Below are 27,661 nucleotides of genomic sequence, written 5' to 3'. Positions count from 1 at the left end.
TTTTGCACATAAATGCATGTAAAATAAAGTAATTTGAACTTTAGATTTTTATACTGTTACTAAACTGCACAGTATGAGCTGCAAACGCTTTATTGAATGCTCTGACTAAGAATACATTATTTTGCACTTGTATAGTCTTTTTTTTATTTTGAAATGTTAGGAGCAATGAACATATATTGAAATGTTTACATCAGATATGTAAAACAACATTTTTGCTATTAGTATAAATTGCTATTAGTTAATTAATGGGGAGATAATCAAGAATCGAATCGAAATCGAATCGGACTGATAAAATGAATCGTTAGATTAATCGATGCATCGAAAAAATAATCGCTAGATTAATCGTTTAAAAATAATAGTTTATCCCAGCCCTAATAACAATGTATAAAATGTATTGCAACACAAAACACTCAGGACCGGAATGCTGGCAATGGTGTACTGCTGACTGTTAATCTGTTGACTGTTGACATCACACAGGGGCATGGTTTGTTGGCTTCTCTGAAGCCAGAGAGCCTCACTATCCCAGCTGAGTGGTGCTTCAAGCCTTTCAATTTTAGGACTTTCCATCTTACAGAAAACATATTATACCCCAATCCTTACCCCAACTATAAACCACAGCGAACATTTATGGTTTGAGGGCTTGACCTAAACTACGCTACCATCATATAAACAGACTTGAAACAGCAAATATTTCGTTAAAGCCCTATAGGCAAGCCCCTCACATATGTGAAATCCAGCCTACTTGCTAGTGTAAGCTTCCTCCCAATTGGAGGTCTCACTGTAAAAAATCTAGACTAGATCCAGTTTTGAAAAACTTGTAAAAACATGTTTATTATGATTTTATTTCAGTGCCTTAATTGTTTGCTTTTTTAATAACCACGCATTATTCATTACAAAACACAAACGTGTACATACATGTTGCTCACATATTATGGTAGTCAAGTTTGCACTAATTACAGTGTAATGAGACTATTGCCATTATTATGTTTTTAACAACTGAAAAAAGCACAAATGTAAGGGCAGGTCAAAACCTCTCCAGTGCTCAGCTAAAGAAAAACATTATTTTGGAGTGAACCATTCCTTTAAAACAAAGAAACCAAATAAAAACCAGTAAAAGGCATAACAACAAGTTGACAAAAATAGTAGAATCTGCACCAGACAAGTTCATCACATAGTTGACCACCTAAGGCAACAAACAGGTGGAGATCAGCCAAGTGACAAGTGCCAGGATGGAGTGTTTATACAACACACGGATACACACTTTTAAAAGTGTCTGTACTGTAGAACCATTATATTTACTACTGGTGGTTTTCTCAGTAAATAGGTGATAAATAAAATGAACCATTATAGAAGGTAAAAAAGTGAAAATTGCTTACGGTTGTAACGGGTGCTTTAATGAAAGCGATGAAGAGGTGAATCCATGTGCAAAAGGTGTTTTATTGTAAAATCCCAATAAGGGCCAGCAAACAAATCCAAACAGGGTTATCCAATAATCGAAATCCAAATACAGGCTAGGTTCAGGGCAGGCAGAGTAACAATCAAAATCCAAGGTAACAGGCACAGGTCAAAAAACAGGCAGATCCAGGTAACAGATTAAACAGATAAACAGATAACAAAAACAGAATTCAGGTAACAGGTCTCAGACAGGTAACAGACAGGCTTACTATATATAATATTCAGCCAGGAACAGGTGAACAGGAAGTGACTTATATACAGACAGACAGGAAGTGTGAACTGTGACATGGCATGATGAATATCAAAATAAAAGTCAGAACAGAGCAGGGTATCAAAATAAAAGTCCAAAATACAAAAATACACAGAACACAAGTAAACACAGAACAAAACCATTACAGAACCCCCCCTCTAAAGGGCGACTCCCGGAGCCCAACAAACAAAACATACAGTCCAATAGAGGGTGGGCGGGCGGGCCAGGACCTCTTGGCGAAGGCAGGGCAGTTCAGGAGAGGTCCTGGGTCATATGGCAGATGCGGGCCTGGGTCATGGGGCAGATGCGGGCCTGGGTCATGGGGCAGATGCGGGCCTGGGTCATGGGGCAGATGCGGGCCTGGGTCATGGGGCAGATGCGGGCCTGGGTCATGGGGCAGGCTTGGACCTGGGTCATGGGGCAGGCTTGGACCTGGGTCATGGGGCAGGCTTGGACCTGGGTCATGGGGCAGGCTTGGACCTGGGTCATGGGGCAGGCTTGGACCTGGGTCATGGGGCAGGCTTGGACCTGGGTCATGGGGCAGGCTTGGACCTGGGTCATGGGGCAGGCTTGGACCTGGGTCATGGGGCAGGCTTGGACCTGGGTCATGGGGCAGGCTTGGACCTGGGTCATGGGGCAGGCTTGGACCTGGGTCATGGGGCAGACATGGAGCTAGATCATGAGGCAGGAATAGACCTGGAACACAGGGAGAGGAAGGGTCCGAGCACACTTCGGCCTCCGCCTTGGTGTCCTCTGCCTCCTCCCTGTGTCCGGGTACTACCCCCCCCCAAAAAAAACTTGGGAAAGCTCCCAAAGCCCAGGGTGGCGATGTCCCAGGTGGTGGACCAGATGAATCAGACAAGACAGGTGAATCAGGCAGGACAGACGAATCATGTGAATCAGGTGAGACAGACGAATCAGATGGGACAGGTGAATCAGGCAGGACAGACGAATCAGATGAATCAGAAGAATCAGAGGAGTCGGGCGGATTAGGTGAATCAGAAGAGTCGGGCAGATCAGATGAGTCGGGCAGATCAGATGAGTCGGGCAGATCAGATGAGTCGGGCAGATCAGATGAGTCGGGCAGATCAGATGAGTCGGGCAGATCAGATGAGTCGGGCAGATCAGATGAGTCGGGCAGATCAGATGAGTCGGGCAGATCAGATGAGTCGGGCAGATCAGATGAGTCGGGCAGATCAGATGAGTCGGGCAGATCAGATGAGTCGGGCAGATCAGATGAGTCGGGCAGATCAGATGAGTCGGGCAGATCAGATGAGACGGGCAGATCAGATGAGACGGGCAGATCAGATGAGTCAGATGGTTTAGATTCAGGGCCTTGAGGAACCTCGGGAACAACAGAGCAGAAGGCAGACCAGACGCACCAAAGGGCTATGGCAAATTCTGAAATAACTGAGTCAATGAGACATACCTTTGGGGTTGTCAGTTCAGGCAGGGCGGCCATCTTGACGGAAGGTGCAGGGTGTACAATAGCTCTCATTAGTGCAGGTGTGGTGGTGATGATGGCTCTCTGAAGTACAGGTGCAGGAATGGTGGTGGTTTTCTCAAAAACAGGTACAGGTGCAGAAACAGGGAGGATGGCGGCCATTTTGGGAACAGGCAGGGTGGCGGCCATTTTAGGGACAGGCAGGATGGCGGCCATTTTGGGAGCAAGCATGGTGGCAGCCATTTTGGGAACAGGCATGGACAGAGCCGGCATAACTGGTACAGGTGTGGGCATAACAGGCAGGACATGGCGTGGCGTGTTGGGAATAGCCTCTGGTTTGCTATCCGCAACACCCACCGTGAAGGGAGAGCCACACAACAACAGGGCAAAGTCAATATAACTCTCCAGGGACCAGGCAGACATATCATGAGGCATACACAGACGCAACCACTCATCAAGAGCATTATAAAAAATGGGTTTTAAAGTGTCCTCGTCAAAATGTACCTGATTACTCAAGTCCAAAAAATCACTCACATATTCCTCAATGGGACGGTGGTTCTGGCGTAGTGCAAGTAGTGCATAAACAGGTTTCATGGTGCTGGTGGGAAGTTACAAACCTTTGCTGGATTCCGGGTTAGGCTGAATATTCTGTAACGGGGTTGCTTTAAAGAAAGCGATGAAGAGGTGAATCCATGTGCAAAAGGTGTTTATTAAGTAAAATCCCAATAAGGGCCAGCAAACAAATCCAAACAGGGTTATCCAATAATCGAAATCCAAATACAGGCTAGGTTCAGGGCAGGCAGAGTAACAATCAAAATCCAAGGTAACAGGCACAGGTCAAAAAACAGGCAGATCCAGGTAACAGATTAAACAGATAAACAGATAACAAAAACAGAATTCAGGTAACAGGTCTCAGACAGGTAACAGACAGGCTTACTATATATAATATTCAGCCAGGAACAGGTGAACAGGAAGTGACTTATATACAGACAGACAGGAAGTGTGAACTGTGACATGGCATGATGAATATCAAAATAAAAGTCAGAACAGAGCAGGGTATCAAAATAAAAGTCCAAAATACAAAAATACACAGAACACAAGTAAACACAGAACAAAACCATTACAACGGTCCACAACTCAGAATTCTTAACTAGACTTGTTCTGCAGTAACCATCTAACTTTGATTATAATCGAGTCTGTTGTCTTGATCTGATGTTAAATCAGTCTATTTATTTTAAAATGGAACCTGCCTTAAGCAAACAACAAACTATAGTAATCACAGTCCAGTGTAAAACTACAGAAAATCATGATCCTAACCCTTAATCTCCATCCTGAAATCCCAGATGATCAGCAAGTAATTCATCTTTTATGAATTGTTAAAGTATTGTTGGTCTTAGATGTCTGTGCTTGTGTAGTGTACACCACGAGTTCATATATGGCTGTTGAGATTGTACTTTCATATGAAACGAGTGCAGGCTTACATCATGACTTAACAAGCAGACAGAAATACCAAAGTTGTGTCCAAAGTGATATGGCCAGAGTAAAAAAATGTGTGACCATTTAACAGTGTTTCCCACACATTGACTTTACTTGGGCGCGCCGCCCAGGTATATTAACAAGCGGCCAAGTATATCTGGCATCAAATTTTGTCTTTTTATTCTTCCGTGATGATTACACTCTTTAATAATGACATTTTGTGTGCGACCTGATGAGATCGGTTTGCGTTCACATGCTCTCTGTTTCTCTTGGGTGTGATGTGAACAAGCTTTTGTCACATTGGCCCTGTACCAAATGGCGCACTTCATGTGGACTTTCGGTCTCATGGCCTTAAAGGAGCATTTCACCCGTGGAAACATTAATCTTTATTAAAAGTGTATCATATTTGTAGTTGAAATGTAACATAAATTTCGAATTTGGTGCCTATTTGATTGAGACAAGGGGTGTGTGTAGTGTCACCCCCTCAACAAAGATATAGGACTTCCTTCTTTCAATGATGCAAAATGATGATTTTTACATCATTGAAAGAAGGAAGTGCCACACTGAAATCCATATTTCTCCTGTCTCAGGGGAAACAGAGGGAATGATGCCCGACTATTCCAAAACATGACTGGAGTTCTAACTATACAAAGCTTAATGCAAATGGGTGAAGTGTCCCTTTAAAATGCACGTGCTCGCTTAGTCTACGAGTCCGTAGGGTGTCCCATCTGTCATTTTTACGTTTTGAAGTGTGCTCATCAGCGCCTCCTTTGCCCGTTGATGCGGCCTTTTCAGCGAAGTCCGCACTGCAGCAGGCTTCGTGCACTTTACCAACCCAGAATTCCTTGCGTAAGAGAGACAGACTAATCAGAGGACGGAAGGGAGGAGTTCACACTACTTCTCTACCTATTTCCGATGTGACGCTCGAGTCTGTCCCAAAATACGACTCTGGTGCACCCATGTGGACTCGCTTCAAGGGTCCCTAAAGTCTGGACTACATGATGTCATCAAAGTGTGGACTCTGAGGAGGACCACAAGTCTGGAGTGTGCCATTTGGGACAGGGCCATTGTATCCTATGTTTCTGAACTTGAGCAGAGTTTTATCATTAGAGGACTTCGCGGAGCACCCGCAGCCCGTATGGTTCCAGGTTTATATTTGAAATGGTCAGTGGGGTCCGGGTCAATCAAAGTTAAATTACTTCGGGTCCCAAGTCTGATTAATATTGTGTGTAAAACTCAAGTCAATCGTAGAATGGCCGTGAGCGCTACCGCGCTAAAGCTCGTGTGCAGTCTCAGCGTGCCTGCAGTTTCTATGGCGATGACAACTGGCTCTTGTTTTGAAAGTCACGACCACACTGGATTTTCTTTCTCCTATTTTTTTATACTATTATTATTAATAAACCATATCTTTTCTAAAATTTAAAAAGTTTGCACAGAGATGGTAGCAAAAAGACAATGCTAATGTTAAGCCCATTGCACTGAACGTGCAAAGCTCAAGCTGACTCAAGATTTACAAAACGCAAAGCTGTAATGTAAAGGCCCTGTCACTGGGACAGCAAGTAGACTTTAAAATCTGAAATAATTAGTGGATTAAGCTTTTTTTTATCGGCATGAGAGAAATAGAAAGAGAGGCACTTTTCCTGCTTCTGCTCTATCTAATAGAAATAATAACCATTATAACACCAGTCACATTTATAAACTATAGACCTGCACTGTCTATAATTAATATACTACATATTGTATTCAATAGAGTTTGATAAAAGGGGTCATCTAATTGCTTCATAAACAGTATTTTTGCGGTGCTTTGACAAACAGTGTCAGCTTTGTTCATGGCAAAGATAGTTTGGAGTGGTTGGATTAACAAACTATAATTTAAATCAAAGTATTTTGTTGTGTCACACATTATTAGTTCTTTGTCGTATAATAACTTTAGACCAGTTTTTGGCGGTGGGCAATGATTGCCCTTTTCACCGGCTACCACCACAAGTATATTTCAGATCTATGGAAAACTTGTATGTAATTCCCACTGTAGTATTTATTGGGCGACAACAACACAAAAGGAACTACTATTAATAGAATTACTGGTTTAATTGTGTTAAAAATTTACACAAGCCTCAATGTGTACAAATGGACTATTATGAAGTTACTGTGTAATATATCCTACAATATACCACACATAAAATGTATGATGGTAAGAAGGAAGTAGATTATTAATCGTAAGGTACTTTTTATGATTGAGAATTATAAACAGCACCACAATGAAACATTTTTTTGTTTGCTTGGTTTTGCAGGATACAGTAATTATATTTACTGGTAATCCAAACCCTGTCACTATTGTCAATGACAGTATTTGTTTACCTCAGGAATGTCATGCTTGACTGTAATTAAAATGACTGATGGCTTTCTTTCACAGAAGCAACAGCAGTTATAGTAAAACACTTCTAGGTAAACTGATAAGGAATTTACAATACTTACAGGTGAAACTAACTTACAATGCATACTGGTATGATATAATCAATTTGGGCTTAAAATACAATTCATTGGTTTTAATAGTAAGTTATAATTTACCATAATTGCAGGGTCATATGACTCATGAACTAAAATGAAATGTATTGTAACGTGTTATGCAGGGCAAGTATAAACTCTATGTTCTATGGTTTTATGCACAAAATGTCATAGAAATTTTGGTTCTCCCAAGTACCTTTTAAAGCCGCTCTATGCATTTCGGCGTTTTTGTCAAACAGCGACCCCTAGAGTCGCTGAAGAATACTTGCAACTGTCGTAATTTCCCACTCTAGTACTCCAAAGATAATGACCAGGTAATGTTTCACAATTTCATACAAATATTAGGCTACTGCATAGTCTACTAAACTACAGATGATGGTAATAGGATAATAAGAAGTTTATTTCAAGTGTAGAGTGCATATAATAATCAAGTACCGCGTTTGCTAGCTTATAACGTTTTTAGATGATTGCAGCTAAATCACAAGTAAACATAACAAAATGCCATGACAAAGTTAATTGTGTACGTTGCATTATTTCATAACATTGTTCGCTATAATGTCACTATACATGATTTTTGCTATTTATCATAATAGTTTGCAAATTGTGCATGTTTACACTATATTTACAACCTCTAGGCTTATTTATGTCCTGATAAGGCATAAAAAAATAAGTTTGGTTCTGGTTGGTGGTCAGTTTAGGTCATGGGTCGGTAGGGATTTTATTTTATTTTATTTTTTATCTTTTTTCCAGTGGCAGCAAGGGATAGGTAGGAAATTGTTAAATATTTAAATTGAATAGCGGATATTTGAGGTGACTTTGGCTATATTGCGTGTTTGTCTCACGCAGCGCAGAGCCACGTCTCCACGGATTATCTCTTTATAATGGTGTGTGTGTGTGTGTGTGTGTGTGAGAGAGAGAGAGAAAGAGAGCAGGAACAGTAAATGCAGCTGAACGAATACACTGCGTGTTTTAAAGTAAAAAAATAAATAAATAACGAAACGCAATATGTGGAGGCCGGTGTTGAATCTGTCTAACTAGAATTAGTCTAACTTATGTGTGGGAAACACTGTATGATATGAAAAATCTCTTACGTGAGCCTGTGGCTAAAGTATAAAAGTGGAACTCTAAATGTCATAATCAGGGCTTGACATTAACTTTTTTGCTCACCGGCCAAAGTGGCTAGTTGTTTTTCAAAGTTACTAGCCACTCAGCATTTTCACTGGCCAAATTTTTGTTGCTGGTAAAATAAATTGTATATGATTAAACTTGACTTTGGCATCCTAAAATGACTATTAATTGAGCAAATTTACTTGCTAAATTAGATGCAGACTGAATTTCAAATGCAGTCTGACTACCCAAATTAAGTCAACATTTATTAGCTGGTATATAGCTGGTATATTAGTATAGATCATATTATATATTAAGGTGCATGAAAAACATGCTAGTAAGTAAGGCACAAATAGATTAACTTTGAATGAATATATTAAAAGTGGAGCAGGGGTGTAGAAGAAACACTAATTCTAAACTGAAAAGATAAACACAAAACCCATCGACAACCACTTTAAATATTTATTAACAACAGCAGTAAATACTTTCAAGAAATGTACATGAATTTTACTGTCAGCTAGTTTATGCAGATGTATTTTATAAGCTTGATCATGGTTACTGATAAAAGTGATTTAAGACTTTTTAATGAGAAATGTCGAGAGGGCATTATTGTTACATTAAAATGATGCGCGAACCTCTCTGCGGGCGGGTTTCCTTTGATTTTGTGTGCATTCAGGTATGCGCTGAATTTCTCTCCGCTCTTGCCCTGAGAGTGTGCACGCAATTTATATACGGTATCTTCAATCACTTCCATGCAATTGTTTTATCTTTCCCGAAGTGTGTATGGGCTCAGACTGCGTCCTCTGGTGCATTTCGCACATCCATCAGCTCTCGCGCGCTCTCTGGAAGCTGACGCTTTGGTCCGCAACGCGTCTCTCAACAAACGTGGGTTGCGCTGGGTGCAGAGTGCTCATGGGAGTTGTAATTTCCCAGTGTCGCATTGCGTATTGTTTATCATTTCGCATAACTTTTAAGAAAACTACAATTAAAAAAATTATATTCAACCTGCCAAAGTGGCTAGTGGGATTAGTTGTCTTACCCGCCACGGCCAAAATCTACCCGCATTTGGCGGGTGTTAATGTCAAGCCCTGGTCATAATACCATAAATTCAAATATTATAATTCACTTACTGTCCGCAAAAATGAGCCTTGGTTTGTGCTCTCTGGAAGAGAAAAGCCCACTTGCATATCGTTGTTCAGCTCGTCTTTTTTGGTCTGTAAGTTAAAACTTTCGGCGGGGGCAAAAGATTACCAGTGTGTCTCAATCAGCTCCCTTGTTCAGTAGTCAGGGCACTGATCAGGGAGTCAGCCATTTTAAGGGCTGTCTCAATCCCAAAATCCGTTCAGTGCACTGGAACGTTCGTGCCCTAAAAATTCCCACAATGCAACGCAAAAACCAGTGAGCATCGATGCTGCCCATGTTCCCTAACCGGAAATCACGTGACCTTTTCTGAAGCTCGCCAACCGAACATCACGTGATCCAACTCAATAAACTTTATGAAATGTTACAGAACTTTTATAAAGAAAAACGTTTGTTTTAGTTGTAAATATAAACACACATTGCTACACAGTAAGGAACCACAATCTACTCAATATTTAAAATAATGCTATTTATTTAAAATTGTAAATATATGTATTACATTTAAAATGTAATTATATGCCTTCAATTTTATGCACAGATATGTAAGAGAATAATGACAGCATTTTTCACAATGTACTGTTTTTAAAATTAAGTCAGAGAGATGTTGGTTTTGCCGGTTGTTGATGAGTAACAGCTGTGAGTGATTACAACACTTAACCAGCCACGTGACAGAAAAATAAGTGAACGTTGTCCCAATGTGAAGTGAGCTAGGGAGTGCCCGAACCTGTGTACACGATATACTGATTCACGACCTCGGGAGCTAGGGAACGAATTGAGACACACGGTACGTTTCTGTGCACGAAACAGCATCTCGAATGCACACCAAAAGTTACCAGTGCCTTTGTAAGTGACGACAACGATGTGTGAACGATTGTGTTAACGACCGTATAGCTTAGCTGCCCTGTTTTTAGCATTGCTGGAGGACGTTGCATCGCGTGCTTTACAAAAACGGTGCTGTACTAAAAGGTAAATTATAGTTCGCCTCAAAGTTTTTTTATTTGTGTATTTATTTAATGTGCATTATTTCTTCCCCAAGCTCATAAAATAAATTTGGGTCGCACATAAATTGGCAGGGTCGGTCGGAAACCGGAACCAAACAAATTTTTTTATGCCTAATTATGTGAGATATTGACAACTGTTGTCATGATAATCGCATGACATACTACAAGCAAACGCAACAACATACAACATAGACCGCAAGCAAGTTTACAAATGAGAGATTTACTTACTAAGTTAGTCCATCAACAAGATCGCCAGATCAGCATCCCATCCAATGCCGTCTTTTAGCTCACGCCAACGAGTAAAAACCTGACCGAGTTGGACTCTTGTCCGGTTCCTAACGCGGTCAGATTCTCTTTTCCTTTTCCAACTCACTTCCGAATGCGCTTTCTTAACTTTTAAATCGTTTAGCCTCACGTCTCAAATTCGCGCGTGCAGTTGTTGTTGTTATAGGCTTGATCGACTTCATGCAGCGCTGCAAGAACCGACAGCCGGATGACGTCAAAGTGCCGTCTCGGATCATTCTCACGGTACTTTGACGTCGGTTCTTGCAGCGCCACACGAATTCGAACAAGCCTAACGTGTGTGACGTCGTTGCCGTAAAGCAAGTCGTGATTCTCGCGAGATTTGTCAGGGGCGGTTCTCTCAAGCTTGCATTGCTGGTTTCTGTAGCGGCGTCCTCCCCGAGCTTCAACAGGAGGATGATTCGCCTTACTTTGACTTCGTTCACCACCGAAATAACTTTGAAGCTGTTATATTAAGGTAAAATAACTGCATAGTGTGTCTAAGTCAAAGATTCTTTAAATAATTATTTCTGTATAGCCTTTTTATAGTCTGTATCACTAGGGGTGTGACGGTTATTATATAATCGTAATACCGACGGTTATGGTTGAACACCGTCATTAGAACTCTATAACCGTCAAAACCGTTTAAAACATTTATTATTATAGAGAATGTTTAAATACTGATAAAAAATTGTTAACAGTCTGTGTTATTAATGGTCTACATTGTTTCCAACTGTATTTGATTCTTTGGAAAACAGTATAAGTGAGATGTGCAGATTACTCACGAATATGAATATATCAGGTCAATTGAAGGTTCGCAAAGATCTGACCTCCTTAGCTACCGTCGCTAATATGTCCGACTCCGACAAGATACGCCGCTCTCACGTCCCACCTTGTTCTCACGCAGTGAAAAATTCATCGCGGAGCATAAAAGACAGTGGGACTGTTTACACGTCGCATTAAGAAGTGTTTTCGTCGATAGGATCACAAGTGGACGAGAGAGACACATCACGTTTACACCTGCTATTTAAATTCGTCTCTTTTGTCCACTTTCGACCGCTTCTGTCCTGAATACTGTGAGGGGGTGGTCTGTGAGACTGTGGGCGAGTCTCTCTGCTGCCATTTAAACGCAAGCGGGAGTAATGACATTGCGCTGAAACACAGGACAGATCAGGTTACTTTTTGATTACTTTTGATATTAAACATATTAAAAAAAGTCTCACCTTTCAAATCTTTATAGCATCAAATAAAAAGAAATGTTGTTTTAACAGCAGAAAGGTGCGAGTACACTCTGCTTTTCAAGTTCAAATCCTCCAATGTTAATGTAAATCTCCTGACTGCTTTGGATGGCAAAGAAGTATGATTGGTCAGATCACCTGTCAATCAAGCTCCCTGCGAAAGGTCAATTGTTTTAAACAGCGGGTTATAGGGAGATGCTTCCTACCTAGTTTAAAGAAGGGGGTCGTTGGGTGGCACATTCACTGCTAGTTGTCTTGCTGTTAATTTTAAATCAGTGTCTGCTTGTTTTTTCGCAACGCGCAAAGAAAGTCATCAAGTTTGATATCATCCATCGGCACAACCCTAGCACTAATGCTCATGTGCAGTTTCAAGCGTGTCTGTCTATGGCGATTCCTTTAATCGACAAGAGAGGAATAGCAAGAGAGATACTTTTACTGCTTCTGCTCCATCTAATAGAAATTAAAGAAAGCTAAGTTATATAAACCATTATGAGACAGGTCACATTTATAATCTCTAGACCTATTTATATAATCTATAAACATGGACTATTATTGATATACTACACATATCCCACTAAACATTAGACATCTTATGGACATGTAGATCATATATTGCGTTGGTCAGTCCAAGACCAATTCTGGACGTCTACACGATGTGCAAACTCGGTCTGTGATTTGGACGTCTAACAATGACCCCAGTTAGATGTCAATATGCAGTTTAACATTTGAACGCCTGACTAGGTAACTTTTTTGACGTCTAAAACATGTGCAGAAAATTGACAATAAATGCTGTAATGGAGATGTTGGTCACATGACAACTGGTGACTACTCACATGGCCTAATGAATGTTAACTGATTCACCTGTTGCTGAATTTGTTTGTCACTCTTTCTGAGAAAGGCATGGGCCGAAACACATTGGAATGTTTAAATACCTTTTGTTTGTAGCCATCTAAAACAAAGGCTTTTTCATTTAAAGGAGTGCCATGGTCTTTCTAAGTTTTGTTTGATGGAATAAAATTAACCCTAAACCTTTACTTATACTATTTCACCGATGCGCTCTCTTCTATTCGACTTTGTATGAATATAGATTATTTATGATTAAACATTATTTGTTATTTAATTATTTATGTATTTTTTACATTTTCCTGTTTATCCTTTAATTTACTGCTTCATTTTAAGTGTCTGTGGACCGCAGTTTGTGTCTACATCTTTTTTATGATGATGTGTTTAATGAGGTACATGTTATCAAGGCAAATAGAACAATGTGGGTTAGAAAATGAAGCATTCATCTGCTGCTGTGACAAAGAAAGCTATACGAAAATGCACTTGAACAGTATGCCACCTTCTAAAATATAAAAGCAGTATAAAAACATCTAAATGTCTAAAATTAGTTTAAATTTGATATAGAAAAAACATCCACAATGACCACCTCTGGACTAAAATTATAAATAAATAAGGCATAAAAAAAAAATAAGTTTGGTTCTGGTTGGTTGTCAGTTAAGGTCATGGGTCGGTAGGGATTTTATTTTATTTTTTATTTTTTCAGTAGCAGCAAGGGATAGGTAGGACATTGTTACATTTTTAAATTGAATAGCGGATATGTGAGGTGACTTTGGCTATATTGCGTGTTTGTCTCACGCAGCGCAGCACGTCTCCACGGATTATCTCTCTTGTCATAATCAGGATTTGACATTAACTTTTTTGCTCACCAGCCAAAGTGGCTAGTTTTTCAAAGTTACTAGCCACTCAGCATTTTCACTGGCCAAATTTTTGTTGCTGGTAAAATCAATTTTATATGATTAAAATTGACTTTGGCATCCTAAAATGACTTTAATTCGAGCAAATTTACTTGCTAAATTAGATGCAGACTGAATTTCAAATGCAGTCTGACTACCCAAATTAAGACAACATTTATTAGCTGGTATATAGCTGGTATATCAGTATAGATCATATCATATATTTAGGTGCATGAAAAACATGCTAGTAAGTAAGGCATAAATAGATTAACTTTGAATGAATATATTAAAAGTAGAGCAGGGGTGTAGAAGAAACACTTTCTAAACTGAAAAGATAAACACAAAACCCATCGACAACCACTTTAAATATTTATTAACAACAGCAATAAATACTGTCAAGAAATGTACATTAATTTTACTGTCAGCTAGTTTATGCAGATGTATTTTATAAGCTTGATCATGGTTACTGATAAAAGCGATTTAAGACTTTTTAATGACAAATGTTGAGAGGGCATTATTGTTACATTAAAATGATGCGCGAACCTCTCTGCGGGCGGGTTTTCTTTGATTTCGTGTGCATTCAGGTATGCGCTGAATTTCTCTTCGCTCTTGCCCTGAGAGTTTGCACGCAATTTATATCTAATCAATCACTTCCATGCAATTGTTTTATCTTTCCCGAAGTGTGTATGCGCTCAGACTGCGTCCTCTTGTGCATTCGCAAATCCATCAGCTCTTGCGCGCTCTCTGGAAGCTGACGCTTTGGTCCGCAACGCCCCGCTGATCGCGTGCGCGTCTCTCAACAAACGGTCTCTTTGCGTTGCGCTGGGTGCAGAGTGCTCATGGAAGTTGTCGCATTGCGTATTGTTTATCATTTCGCATAACTTTTAAGAAAACTACAATTAAAAAATTATATTCAACCTGGCAAAGTGGCTAGTGGGATTGGCTGTCTTACCCGCCATGGCCGAAATCTACCCGCATTTGGCGGGTGTTAATGTCAAGCCCTGGTCATAATACCATAAATTCAAATATTATAATTCACTTTCTGACCGCAAAATGAGCCTTGGTTTGTCCTCTCTGGAAGAGAAAAGCCCACTTGCATATCGTTGTTCAGCTCGTCTTTTTTGGTCTGTAAGTTACAACTTTCGGCGGGGGCAAAAGATTACGTTGCTGTGCACGAAAAAGCATCTCGAATGCACACCAAAAGTTACCAGTGCTTTTGTAAGTGACAACGATGTGTGAACGAGTGTGTTTACGACCGTATAGCTGCCTTGTTTTTAGCATTGCTAGAGGACGTTGCATCGCGTGCTTTACAAAAACGGTGCTGTACTAAAAGGTAAATTATAGTTCGCCTCAAAGTTTTTTTATTTGTGTATTTATTTAATGTGTATTATTTCTTCCCCAAGCTCATAAAATAAATTTGGGTCGCACATAAATTGGCAGGGTCGGTCGGAAACCGGAACCAAACAAATTTTTTTCTTATGCCTAATAAATAAACTACTGTTAAAAGGACTCAATTGTTATTTATTCAATAGTTATTCAAGTTTACAGGAAGTTACGTGTGTTCCACAAAAGCCGTTTGTTTATGTTGTTACTGCTGAAACCCTCTATACGGAGGTCCTATAGTATACGTTGGATCAAAATTAGATGTGCCAAAGAAGTTGTTTCAACCTCACTTTGTGCAAGGAGGTTAAATTTGATGTAGAAAAGATGTCCACAACAACCACATTTGGACTACATTTAGCCCCTATAGAAAGGTCAAATGAACACCAATACTGGATGTTCAATAGACGTTGGAAAAAAGACGTCATCTTGCGTTACAGTCCGCACCTTCAGGGGACCAAAATTGGACATGCAAAAGACGTGTTTTCGACGTCACATTGCTAAGTGGAATGATTGTATTTCGGAATGAATATAGTTCGATAAAAGAGGTAATCTACACAAGTATTGCTTCATATATCAGTGCAAAAACAGTGTTTTTGTGGTGCTTTGACAAACAGTGTCAGCTTTGTTCAATGCAAAGAGAGTTTAAGGTGGTTGATTTTATGAAATACAATGTAAAATTAATATAAATGTTCAATAAATCAAAAGTATTTTGTTGTGTCACACATTACTAGTTGTTTGTCACACGTATAGTAAATCATTTTTTGTTGGTGGGTAGGGCTGGGCAAAAAAATTGATTTTCCGATTAATCGTTTTTTAAAACGTGGTCTAATAAAAATCGATTCTCAACGAGCAGAATCGATTTTTTTTTTTTTCATATTTATTCCCACAAAAATTGAACATAAGATTAACTTTAATCTAATTACTAGTCTTCTTCAACGTTAGTGTTGTGGCTTTTAATTTTTTTATCAATTACCCACTTGTAAACTGCTGTTCACTGTTCTTTTTTATTAATATAGTATTTGTATTAAATCTATATTCATTGAGTTGAATCGAGAATCGAGTATGAAAACCTACCCGAGAACCAGAATCGAAAAATGAATCGAGAATCGATTTGATAGCTTGTGAATCGAAATCGAATCGATCTGGAACATCTGAATCGATACCCAGCCCTATTGGTGGCTTATGATTGCCTTTTTCATCGGCTACCACTAGAAGTAAATTTCACATCTGTGGGAGAAACATTGAAAGAAACTAGTTTAATGTTCAATATTAATGGTCATTATATGGATGAATAACATTTAGAAATGTAATCTTCAGAATTTAGTTAATGCAAGTTAATATAGCCACCAAACTACCAGTAACTGAATAATCGGCTATCGACATCAGTGTAAAATGGCATATCGGTGCATCTCTAGTTAAAAGTTTTTATACAGCTTGACAAAGACCATTTTAGGAACATTTTTGAAAAGTGTATCCTGACTTCAGTGTCGAAGTTTAAAGTCTAAATTTCCAGTTTAAAAGTTTATATAATTATTGGCTATAATTTCATAGTCATAATTTTGTATCTATAAACAGTATAAAACATATTACCAAATACATTTAAATAATATAACACCAAAATTCTCCATAAATGTCTTTAGGATGATATTTTACTATTTCTTATTTGCTATCAAATCAATCTTTGATCAAGAAATGTGGGATAAATGCTTCAATGAACAGTAAACGCTGCAGATGGCGTGATTAAAGGGGCCTTAGTTTGCCAAACTTACAGTAATGTCACCAGCATTTGATAAGCTGATCTACATCCTCATTCTGAATCTTTTCATTTTTTCTGCATCCAATGAAACATATACTGCATTCAAGTTATACAACTGATCAACCCATGGTTAATGAAAGTAAAAGGACCTTCCTTGAAAGGCTTGTCTTGTTCTAAAAATAGTTTACTTCATTCATTCATTGGCATAATATACTGTAAGTAACACAAGGAAGTATTTATTTTACTGGAAGCTGGATTCACACAAAAACTCTTGAAACAATGATTCTTATGTGACAAAATTTGGTTGAAGGTACCTTTGTATTTTAAATACAGACTGGAATGTTGTTTAGGTGTCTAAAGGAAGTTATCAGTAGATTATCAGTGTCTAAATACCTTAAGGTAGGATAATTTACAATGCTGGCTTCAGTTGAGCATCTAAATAAACAGAAGAGCAGAATTCCAAAGTAGTGAATAGATCAGCTGACAAACTGGTCAGGAAACATACAACTGCATTTTTTCAACTTATTCCATCTCAGTGAGCACATGAGATGATAAACCAGCACAAAACATCATAATGGAAACATATGAGGAAGGTAAACTCCTGGCTTTCAACACACAGTTATGTGTGTTTCATAACAACACTTTGATGGCATTTAAAAGAATACATCTATTCATAAACTTAGTAAAAGCAATTTGTCATAAAAGAGAGAAGAATGTGTGACATTTTACAAATACAATTGTGTTTTCTATTTTTGGTGGGGCTGTTATGACATTTTGATTTATAATTAACTTAAATCTAGCAAAAAACAACCTAGTGCAGTAAGTGTGGATTGAACTATGGCCTGTCCCGTGGCTGTCCAATTATCTACTGAACTGATATTTTTAAGTTTAAGTCAACCCAGTATATTTCACAAAATACATGATTTCACTGTAAACAAAAATGCAAAGTTGAAATTGTTTAATTCTTAAGTTAAAGTAACAAAAATATATGTTGAGTCGTTGATATGATATAATTGTTTTACAGTGTTTTTAAAAATACAATGACAAGAACAGGATTGCATTGGAGTAAGCAATGTAAAAAGTATATCATAATAAATTACTTCCAGTCTTTTCATATTTTAGGTGCCATAGAATGTAAACCTGTATATAGGCATAGATAATAATGTGAGTGCGTGCTTATGGGGGAGTAGGGTGGGGGGACAATCGCGCTGGGGCATGGTTTGGTTTGGACAAAGTGAGTGCGCCCTAAGAGTTTTGTACATGGGAATGACATATTGTGAGCCTCAAACACTATTGTTTCCCCCTTTAAATGTAATCCTCAGGCATGCAAAAGACAAGTACGCTGCACAGACCATTTTACCATGAAAAATGTACTCCACTTTTTTAAAAAATATGCTCATTTTCCAGCTCCCCTAGAATTAAAAATGTGATTTTTACTGTTTTGAAAACCATTCAGCTGATAACCAAAGCGTTTTGATTTTTCCTATTTAAAACTTGACTCTTCTGTAGTTACATTGTGTACTAAGACCAACAGAAAATTAAAAGTTGTGATTTTTTAGGCCGATATGGCTAGGAACTATACTTTCATTCTGGTGTAATAAGGGGACTATTGTCGGGTAGTGCGTTATATCACTATGGCTGCTGCAGCCATGTTACAGCAGCAAAGTCCTCGATACAATATTGTCCTTGGGTTTATTGTTTTGTATTTGTGAAAAGCAATCCAGCAGAAGATTTTAAAACAATGTTTAGAATGCATATAGAGATCAGTAATCATTAATCATCTTCAGAAAATCTGTAGGGCCCTTTAAAATCCGCTTTATTTTTTCCCAAATTCCGTTTTATTTTTTCCCAAATTCCGTTTTCTCCGTTTTAATTTTTGCAAATTCCGTTTTAATTTTTGGCAATTATATTTTTTACCCTTTACTTTTATTTTAGTCATAAAAAGAGTGTGCCTTTTAATGTTAATGATTAAAATGTAAATGATTTGGGGGAAAAACTGGATAACAGGATTACTTAATGACTATAAAAGATGCATTTACACACGCACATACACACCCGCGCGCACGCGCACACACAACTCAATTCAATGCATTGTTTTTTTTAGTGTTGTTGCAGGAGGCTACAACAAGGTGTCAACGCAGTGGTGCCTTCAGAAGTGCCTTAAACACATCAATCCAGCGGAACCCGATCCATATTTTATACACAATCGCTTGAAATGCATATAACTTTACAAACATACACAGGATAGTGATCTGACTTAGGACAGCATGAGCATGCAGCTCTTTGGACGTGCGAGCGAAAGAGAGACAGAGAGCGGCGCCATGATGCAGATGATTATATTTTAAATGCAAGGGATAGTTAGTTTGCCTTAGCTCGCTTGAATTGCATAAAACTTAACAAATACTTGTGTTTTTGTGTTCGTACTTCGTACAGTTGGGTGAGGGCGTGCACATGAGAGAGGTACAGTGAGACAGACATGGATGAGAGAGTGCATGTATCTTTGCGCTCACCGTGAACAGAGTGTTGACTAAACTTCCAAACTAACAGCTCTCCGGTCACATAAAAGTCATGTGAGACCTGCTCGGAACTAAGTGCTTAGCGTCGAATTTCTTAATTTTTTCGCTGACGAAAGCAGAGTCGTGGAGAGCCGCTTCGCCATGGTTTCAGTGTTTTGGAGGAGGTCTGAAACGACGGGAGGGGGCGTGTCGCCCAGATTTACTTTCCCGGTCTGCATTTCCCCCAGACATACGTTCGTCTCCCACACAAAAACATAATTTTATTCAAAATTCCGTGTTAATTAGCCAATTCCGCGATTCCGTCCGCGATTCCGTGATCGCGGAAATTATAGGGCCCTAAATCTGGAAGCAAGCAATTCAGTGTTTCTCATACATAGGCTGTACTTGGGCGGTCTGGGAAAAAAAAATCACTTTACAGATTTCCGTATTTTCTGTACTCGACTGGATGACCCGTATCTTGTTGTGAGTGAGTGAGTGAGTGAGTGAGGTGGGGGTCAGGTGAAGATGATCATGAAACTCATCATCCAGCTCGTCATAAACTTATCATCCAGCACGGCAAACTGGATCAACTGCAGCACATACTGAGCAGCCAGGGAACTACGCTGGGACCAAAATGGTTGCATATGCTTATGTGCATATGTGTTTATAGCATCCAACTTGGCTTCATTTTGCGTGCACGTATGGTGTGTCTCTCCCGTTGAGTGTGCATTCACGTGCTCTCTGTTTCTCAATCCTTCCATGTTTCTGAAAGTGAGCACAGTTTTACCATTAGAGGTCTTTCTTCACTGAGGACGTGGGACCCGTACGGTTCCGGGTTTATTTTTTTAAATGGTTAGTCGGGTCCGGGTCGGTCTTAGTTTATTACTTCGTGTCCCAAGTCTGATAAATATTGTGTGTAAAACCAGAGTCGATCGGAGAACGGCCATGAGCACTACCTCGCTAAAGCTCGACGGCACTTTCAGTGGCCTCCGGTTTCTATGGCGATAACAACTGGCTCTTGTTACGACCATGGGCGGAGCGAGGGGGTGGCTTCTGGAGCTCAAGCCCCGAATGTTTTGTCAAAAGACCTGAATCTTTTCAGATCTGTAAAATTAATCTATCCAGTATGCTAGGTGGCGGCATTCAGCTTTAAACTCTCCGGTCCCACGCTCCAGTAAAAACGAATGAGAGATGCGTGTTGAAGGCAAATTAATATGCTGAATCTCCCCACAGTAAACGCATTTTCAAAGTGTCTTTATTATATTATTACAGTGCCTTTATTATTACTGTAAGTGTATATGTATAGTTATGTGATGTAAATACTGTTAAATAGCGTCAACTGATATGAAGAGTTTTGTTGCAAAACGAGATAACCACCGTTTTTTTAATTGTTCTAAAATCTCGTTTTTTGGTTGTGCATTCCAATTAATTTGAATTCAACTGCAGTTGGTTTGTTTTGATTTAAACCTTCATAACTTTAAAAAAAACAGCTAAGTAGCACCATAAAACAAAATAATAATATGATAACATAATAATAAACATGTGTTGACAAAAATGTAAAAAAATGTATTTATCTCGTTTTGCAACGAAACTCCTCATATATTATCTGCATGGCTAACGGCTAATGTTAGCGCTCTGATCTTAACTAGACTGCCTGCTCTGCTGCACGCACGTCGTTGATAATGTTGTACTTAAAGTACATTTAACTCTTTCATCGCCAGCGTTTTTTAAAAAAGTTGCCAGCCAGCGCCAGCGTTTTTCATGATTTTCACCAAAGTTTAATGCCTTCCAGAAAATGTTCTTCTTTGAATATATAAACATACAATATACCAAATGAAAGAACAGACCCTCTGCTTTCAAACAAAAAAAAACGTTTCTTCCTACCTTCAGTGGTTCTTTTGTAATCAGCTTTTGAAAATGGGTAGGTTTCTGCAAAAACACCACATTTTTAGCAAGAAGCTGAGATAATTCCATTTTTGTGACGGACTATTCATAGAGATCCCATTCAGAGCGATCTTTAAAACGGACACGGACTAGCAGCTGGTTGCCATAGGGCAATACTTCCGGGTTTAAAAAGTTGCGGAAGTGCGCCACCTGGTGGATAATCTCGTCATTGGCGGGGAAGCGTTTTCTCTTAATTCGCTCCTTGCACATACCAGCTTGACGTCATATCCGCAACGGGTAAATACGGCTCACCCTTTTCCGGTTTGGCGAAATATGGCGGCGTAAACAGCGGAAAATGAGTCTTAAAAAAGATAGTTTTTTTCCAGAGGTAACAGAAAAAATATCATGAACATTGTTGTGTTCCCACATGCACGTCATCATCTAAATTCAACGGCGTTTTAAGCTACCACGGATTTCCTAGCGATGTTGAACTCAGAAAGCGGTGGCTGATGAATATTGAAATGGTCTATTAAGGTCTTTTGCCTTTGTAGGGCAGAACAGAGGCTTGAACAGCTTGATCAGTTTTTGGAAGTTGAGCAGTGAGCAGTGCGATAAAGAAGGTCAAAATGTAACATGACCATGTTAAGCACAACACACAATTTGAACTCGAACCTTTTGGAACTGCTGAACTCGGAACTCTGACACAAATTACAAGTGCAACCCTACATTTACACAATGAGGTTTTTCGTGCTTCTTCATGGATCTGAAACAGAAAGCCTGTACAGCGACTTCACTTGTGGCTCTGTCTTTGTTTGACACTAATGCCAATCACATATTAACACAATGCGAAGTTAGGCACGTACAAGTACAGGGCACAACGATAGACATTTTCCGCCTAACACTAGAAAGCAGTACTACATTACAACACGCATATTCTGTCAGACCGGGATTGTTTATTAGCCTAGCAAGCTAACGTAAGCCATAAAGTCTGAAAGATACAAGTTAGACTTAAGTTACCTCCATATCCGTGGATGTATGAAGCGGCATACATTTTAAAGCCCTTTTCTAATTTGCTGGTAGGTGATGTACGTCCATTATCGAAAGTTTCGGCAACTCTTGCAAACATCTAGGCTGAATCCCAAACCGCCTACCCCCATACCACGCAGTACGCAAAGTAGCGCTTTTTACATACTACACAGTATGGAAGTAGGCGGTTTGGGACTCAGCCCTAGTGTAGAACAGCACTATGTTTAAACCGAAAAAGACCGAGCCGCATTTCCGGTAAGGAAGTAGTTACGTGCAAAGAGCCCATTGACGAGATATCTCGTCAATGGCGGGGAAAGAGTTAATCACAGTGAATTAAAACTTTGAAAAAAAAATTGCTTATTACACATATACCTTTTTAAAGATGGATATACAATTTATTTTTTAAGACGTCAGAAGTAAGAAGGTGATAATAGTTACTTAGGCAGCTTATGTTTTTGTCTGTATGCATTTCTCTGAAATTCGCAATGATTCACATCAGAAATACATTGACAGTTATAAAGGTGAATCCTTAATCTTTTACATTAAATTGTCTTTATGTGTGATAATTGTCAGTGCAAATAGGGAGAGAGGAGGGTGAGGAGATAAAGCAAGGACAGGGAGAAAGAGAGAAAGCTTCCATAAGCAGGTGAGGAATTGTTTTTGACTGCTAGTGAAGTCAAAATTGTTCTTCTTTCTTATGTAGCTTTATAGTTACTGGATTAGCCTTCAGCTAACATATTTTGCCTATTTTTGGATAAGAGAAGTTAAAGTGTCATTGTGAAAATGTGTTACGTTACAATTTCAAAATAACAATACAGAGAACCTTGCTGTGTTCTCTGTATTGTCATTTTGAAACTGTAACATAACCAATTTTCACAATGACACTTAAACTTCTCTTATCCAAAAATAGGATGAGATAGGATAAAAAAAATTGTAATAGGATTAAAAAAATTTACTTAAAGCTGCCGTAAATAGAGAAAAAATATTATCAGGGGACCATTCTTTGATACCCCTAGATTTGGACTAAGCCCCCAATGTCTACAATGTCTGGCTCCGCCCCTGGTTCAACCACACACGGCACTTTCTTTATTCCATTTTTTTAAATAATCTTACTATTAATAGACCATATCTTTTCTAAAATCTAAAAAGTTTTTCGCTGTGCAAAAATATCGATATCTCTACTATCGATATAAAAATAAAAAAAACATCAAATCCCTCTGTGTGCGTCAAACGATCTCCTCAGCCGCTGCAGTAGTTGTCACTGTCCAGTTGTCTGCCATATTCGGCCAATGTCTCAGAAGTTAGAGGGAGTGAGAAAATGGCAGAACATTTAAAAGCTCTATTTTTTTACATTTTTGATAAAAAAGAAAAAGTATTGCAATGTATCGCAACATGCAACGCATTGCATTGTATTGTGATACGTATCGTATCGGGAGGCCCTTGCCAATACCCAGCCCTAGCTGTAATGTAAAGCCTGTCATCGGGACAACGTAGACTTTTAGGGGTTTTTCACACCTGCCTTGTTTAGTTCGATTGAATCGTACCAGAGTTCGATTGCTCAGTTGGTGCAGTTCGTTTGGGCAGGTGAGAATGCAGCATCGAACTCTGGTGCGCACCAAAAGCGGACCAAACAAGCGGACCGAGACCAGCTTGCAGAGGTGGTCTCGGTACGCTTTCAAACGAACTCTAGATCGGTTCGTTTGTGGTGAGAACACGATCCGAGATCGAACCGACCTAACAGCAAAAGTACTGCGCATTTTGAACTAAACCAGCTGCCGTAGTCAACTGCGCAGTGCATTATCGGATGAGGAAGTGTTTGTTGACCGTTTCTATTAGCAATATTAGCACCATGACAAATCGCGGACATACCTGGAGTTGCGAGGAGGTGCAGGCGGAGCCTCGAAATTTTTTTGTCTTCGCCCTTTGTAGTGCATTAAACCGTTGTTTTCAAGCCGCATCCGCGATTCATTCTGAAAATGAACAGTTTGTCTAGAGTGCTGTATAGAAACTATGTATAACAACCACGGAGACATAATTACAGCGCGCAGCCGTCTTTCCATGGTGTCTGCTGTATTATCCTTCTTTTGTTTACTTCCGGGCGTTCCGTTGGAATTTGCCGCACGTTGATTCTGACCAATCGTGAAGCCGTTTAGGAGATACGTTCAAATACATGTGGCCAATGAGTGATGTTGATCTTATCACATGACAGAATTTTGGTTCGTTTCAATTGGTGCGGATCAGAGCAATCAGTGTGGTGTGAAATGGAACCAAATCTGCTAAAAAAGTTACAATGTATCATTTTTTGCTTTTGGTCCGGACCAAATGAACCGAATTACAGATGTGAAAACGCCCTTAAATCGGAAATAATGAGTGGATTAAGCTTTTTTTAATCGGCAAAAGAGAAATAGAAAGCAGAAGCAGGAAAAAGTGCCTATCTAATAGAAATTATAACCATTATAACATCAGTCACATTTATAGTCTATAAACCTGCACTGTCTATTAATATACTATACATAGTATTGTATTATATTGAGTTTGATAAAAGGGGTCCTCAAATTGCTTCATATATCAGTGCAAAAACATTAAGTGTTTTTTGGTGCTTTGACAAACAGTGTCAGCTTTGTTAATGGCAAAGAAAGTTTGGGGTGGTTAGACTAATGAACTATAATGTGAAATTAATATTAATGTTTAACAAATCAAACTATTGTGTTGTGTCACACATTATTAGTTCTTTGTCACATGTATAGTAGGCCATTTTTTGTCGGTGGATAATGATTGCCCTTTTCACCAGCTACCACCACGAGTAAATTTCAGATCTGTGGGATACACTGCAATTAAACCAAAAACAAATTATAAAAAAGCCAAAACAAATGCTATCATATTTGTATTGAGGTAGAACCATAGACTAAAAAAATATGGACGTAGTGTCCGTGACATCACCCATTGGTTTGTGAAGATCGTTTTTGAAGCTTAAAGTAGGCGTTGCCTGCCGTCGCCATCTTGGCCGCACGTCACCACCAATCACTCGCGGAAAACCGAAAATGGGTAAAGAGTCGGGACATTGGTGAAGCTGAGGTGGCTGGTTGCTGAAACCACGCCCGCCTAGCTCGATTCTAGTGACAGCAGTGACTGTTAATTATGCAGAAGTTTAAGGCTTAATATAATTTAAACGGATGAGTTACAAAAAAATTAACCCCCGTCAGAGTTGTCACGAAGGGCAAAATTAGCTATACAGACTAAAAACACTTTTTGTACCAGGTTGTAAACAACTTATTTTCTACTGTAAACTAGGGCATTTTTAACATGGGAGTCTATTGGAATGTACTCCCTTTTGGAGCCAGCCTCAAGCGGCCAGTCGATGAATTGCAGTTTAAGTCACTTCTGTATCGGCTTCATCAGAGAGATCGGAAGGTTGCCCCTCAGGTACAACACCAACATTGTTGACACCAAATGATTCATAATGTAATCACATAATTCCTAGTCAAAACCATAAGGTTGACAGTGTAATGCGTTGATATAGTTTTAAACTAATCTGTTTATTATTCAACCGTTTTCTATATCCTAGGGGTGTAACGGTTCGTGTATTCGAACCGGACCGTTTCGGTTCAGGGCTTTCGGCACGGTGCGCACGTGCACCGAAAGCATTTTGTGTGCGCCTGTGCGGAACATAATACGTGCGTTTCCGCACGAACATATTAAGTGGCGGAAGTCTCCGCGTTCAGCGCAAGTCTTCTGTCAAACATATAACATAATTCGGCCCGCAGAAAGATTTTTATTTACTTAGTTGTATATCCGTTTGATTATTGATGTAAACGTTTACGTGTCGTATCTAAAAGCGCATGTTAAACGCGTGTCAACGCGCTGCTTTGTTCTTTCAAAAGTGCGTGAGAGGATGCACGTCTTTCGTTGCTACGCATTCATGAGACGCGCTTTCTGTGACAGCGAGAATAAGGAATGCGTGATCAGATTTTTCATCTGCATATCACGTCAATCATACCATTGTCACAATGCGATCAGCTGGTCGGGACACGAAAGAGCTGTAACCCGGGGTTACTCAGCTGTCACTCAGCTGCGGAGGGGTTCGTAAGTAAAGTCACAGCTTACATTGATGACACAAGCAAAGATTAGGAGAAACGTGCAAAAGATCAAAGATGGCTATGTATGCAGCTCACTAATCTCAAAATGAGTGTATAATGAGTATATCATCATGTTGCTTGCTATGCAGTTACACATAGAGCAGTTATATTATTTTTATACAGAGATGGTACATAGCCAATTCAATACTGTGAGTTAAACAATCCAAAATAAATCAAAACAGAAAATTTTTAGTGGCAAAAATGTAGGCTAATAGTTCATAAATGTATTCAGGAATTGAATTTGTTAGTTCAAGGTTTTAGTAGAAAAAGTTTAAGAGAAGGTTAAGATAAGAGTTACCTTCTGTTATAAAATAATGTAAAAAATAACTTTGCAGTAGTATTTTATTTATTATTTTTTCATTTTATATAGGGATGGGCAATATAAACGATATGCAATATAAACGATAGAAAATTGGCATACGATAGAGATTTTAAATCTATTGCACTATCGCGATAATGCGTGTTGATGACACAATCTACCCGCGAACTTTAGAGCCACAAGTTGCAGCCGAATAAACATGGATGAAAGCGTCAGCGAAACAGAGGAACTCGTGAAAAAGACAGATGCAACATCTATTTTTTGGATTTAAGCCATAAGTTACATAAGTTAACTGCTGCTCCACGTGCGAAATTGGCATTATGGTCTAGTAATTGTATATATATGCAGTATAGTCCCCACAAGCATTTAAAGTGTTTAGTGTTCTAAAAATAATTAACTGTGTTTTTTAGCAGATAGATCTTGTCGGCTTTATCATTTTAAAAGTAGATCACCACACAAAAAAGTCTGGACACCCCTGCTGTAGAGTGTGTCAGGCAAAAGTTCCAGCTAAGAGAGGTAACAAGACTAATCTGGCCATAACGGTTTACTTTTACTTACTTTTTTAGCAGTTTGGCTTTTGTAAGGGTCTATATAACCTGTTCTGAAACGAGTCTATTGAAATTATTATATCGCAATACATATCGCTATCGCAAGAGGCTGCAATGTATAACGCAATATGGATTTTAGGGCATATCGCCCATCCCTAATTTTATATATATTTTATCTGTTATACTTTAATAAAGTGTTTAAAAAAGTGTAAACAAATTGTAAAAAAAAGTTTAAAGTAATAAACAACCTGTAGTTTAATGTTGGCATTTCTCCCTTACTGTACCGAAAATGAACCGAACCGTGGCTTCAAAACCGGGGTTCGCACCGAACCGTGATTTTTGCGTACCGTTACACCCCTACTATATCCTGCCCACATTTTGGGAATTTAGCTTATTCACCGTATCCCCCAGAGTTAGATAAGTCCATACATACCTCTCTCATCTCCGTGCGTGCTGTAACTCTGTCTGACGCAGCCCCCG

General features: G+C 39.1%; 1 protein-coding gene across 1 annotated transcript in view; it reads right to left on the bottom strand.

Annotated features, from left to right (window-relative positions):
* rtkna (rhotekin a) overlaps positions 1-27,661 on the bottom strand; it is a 141,445-nt gene that overhangs the window by 111,808 nt on the left and 1,976 nt on the right. The window lies entirely within an intron of this gene.

The sequence above is a fragment of the Misgurnus anguillicaudatus genome, chromosome 22 (genome assembly GCF_027580225.2).
Source record: "Misgurnus anguillicaudatus chromosome 22, ASM2758022v2, whole genome shotgun sequence".
Classification (NCBI taxonomy): Eukaryota; Metazoa; Chordata; class Actinopteri; order Cypriniformes; family Cobitidae; genus Misgurnus; species Misgurnus anguillicaudatus.
The sequence above is the reverse complement of the archived record's forward strand: the minus strand, read 5'-3'. Positions and strand labels throughout refer to the sequence as shown.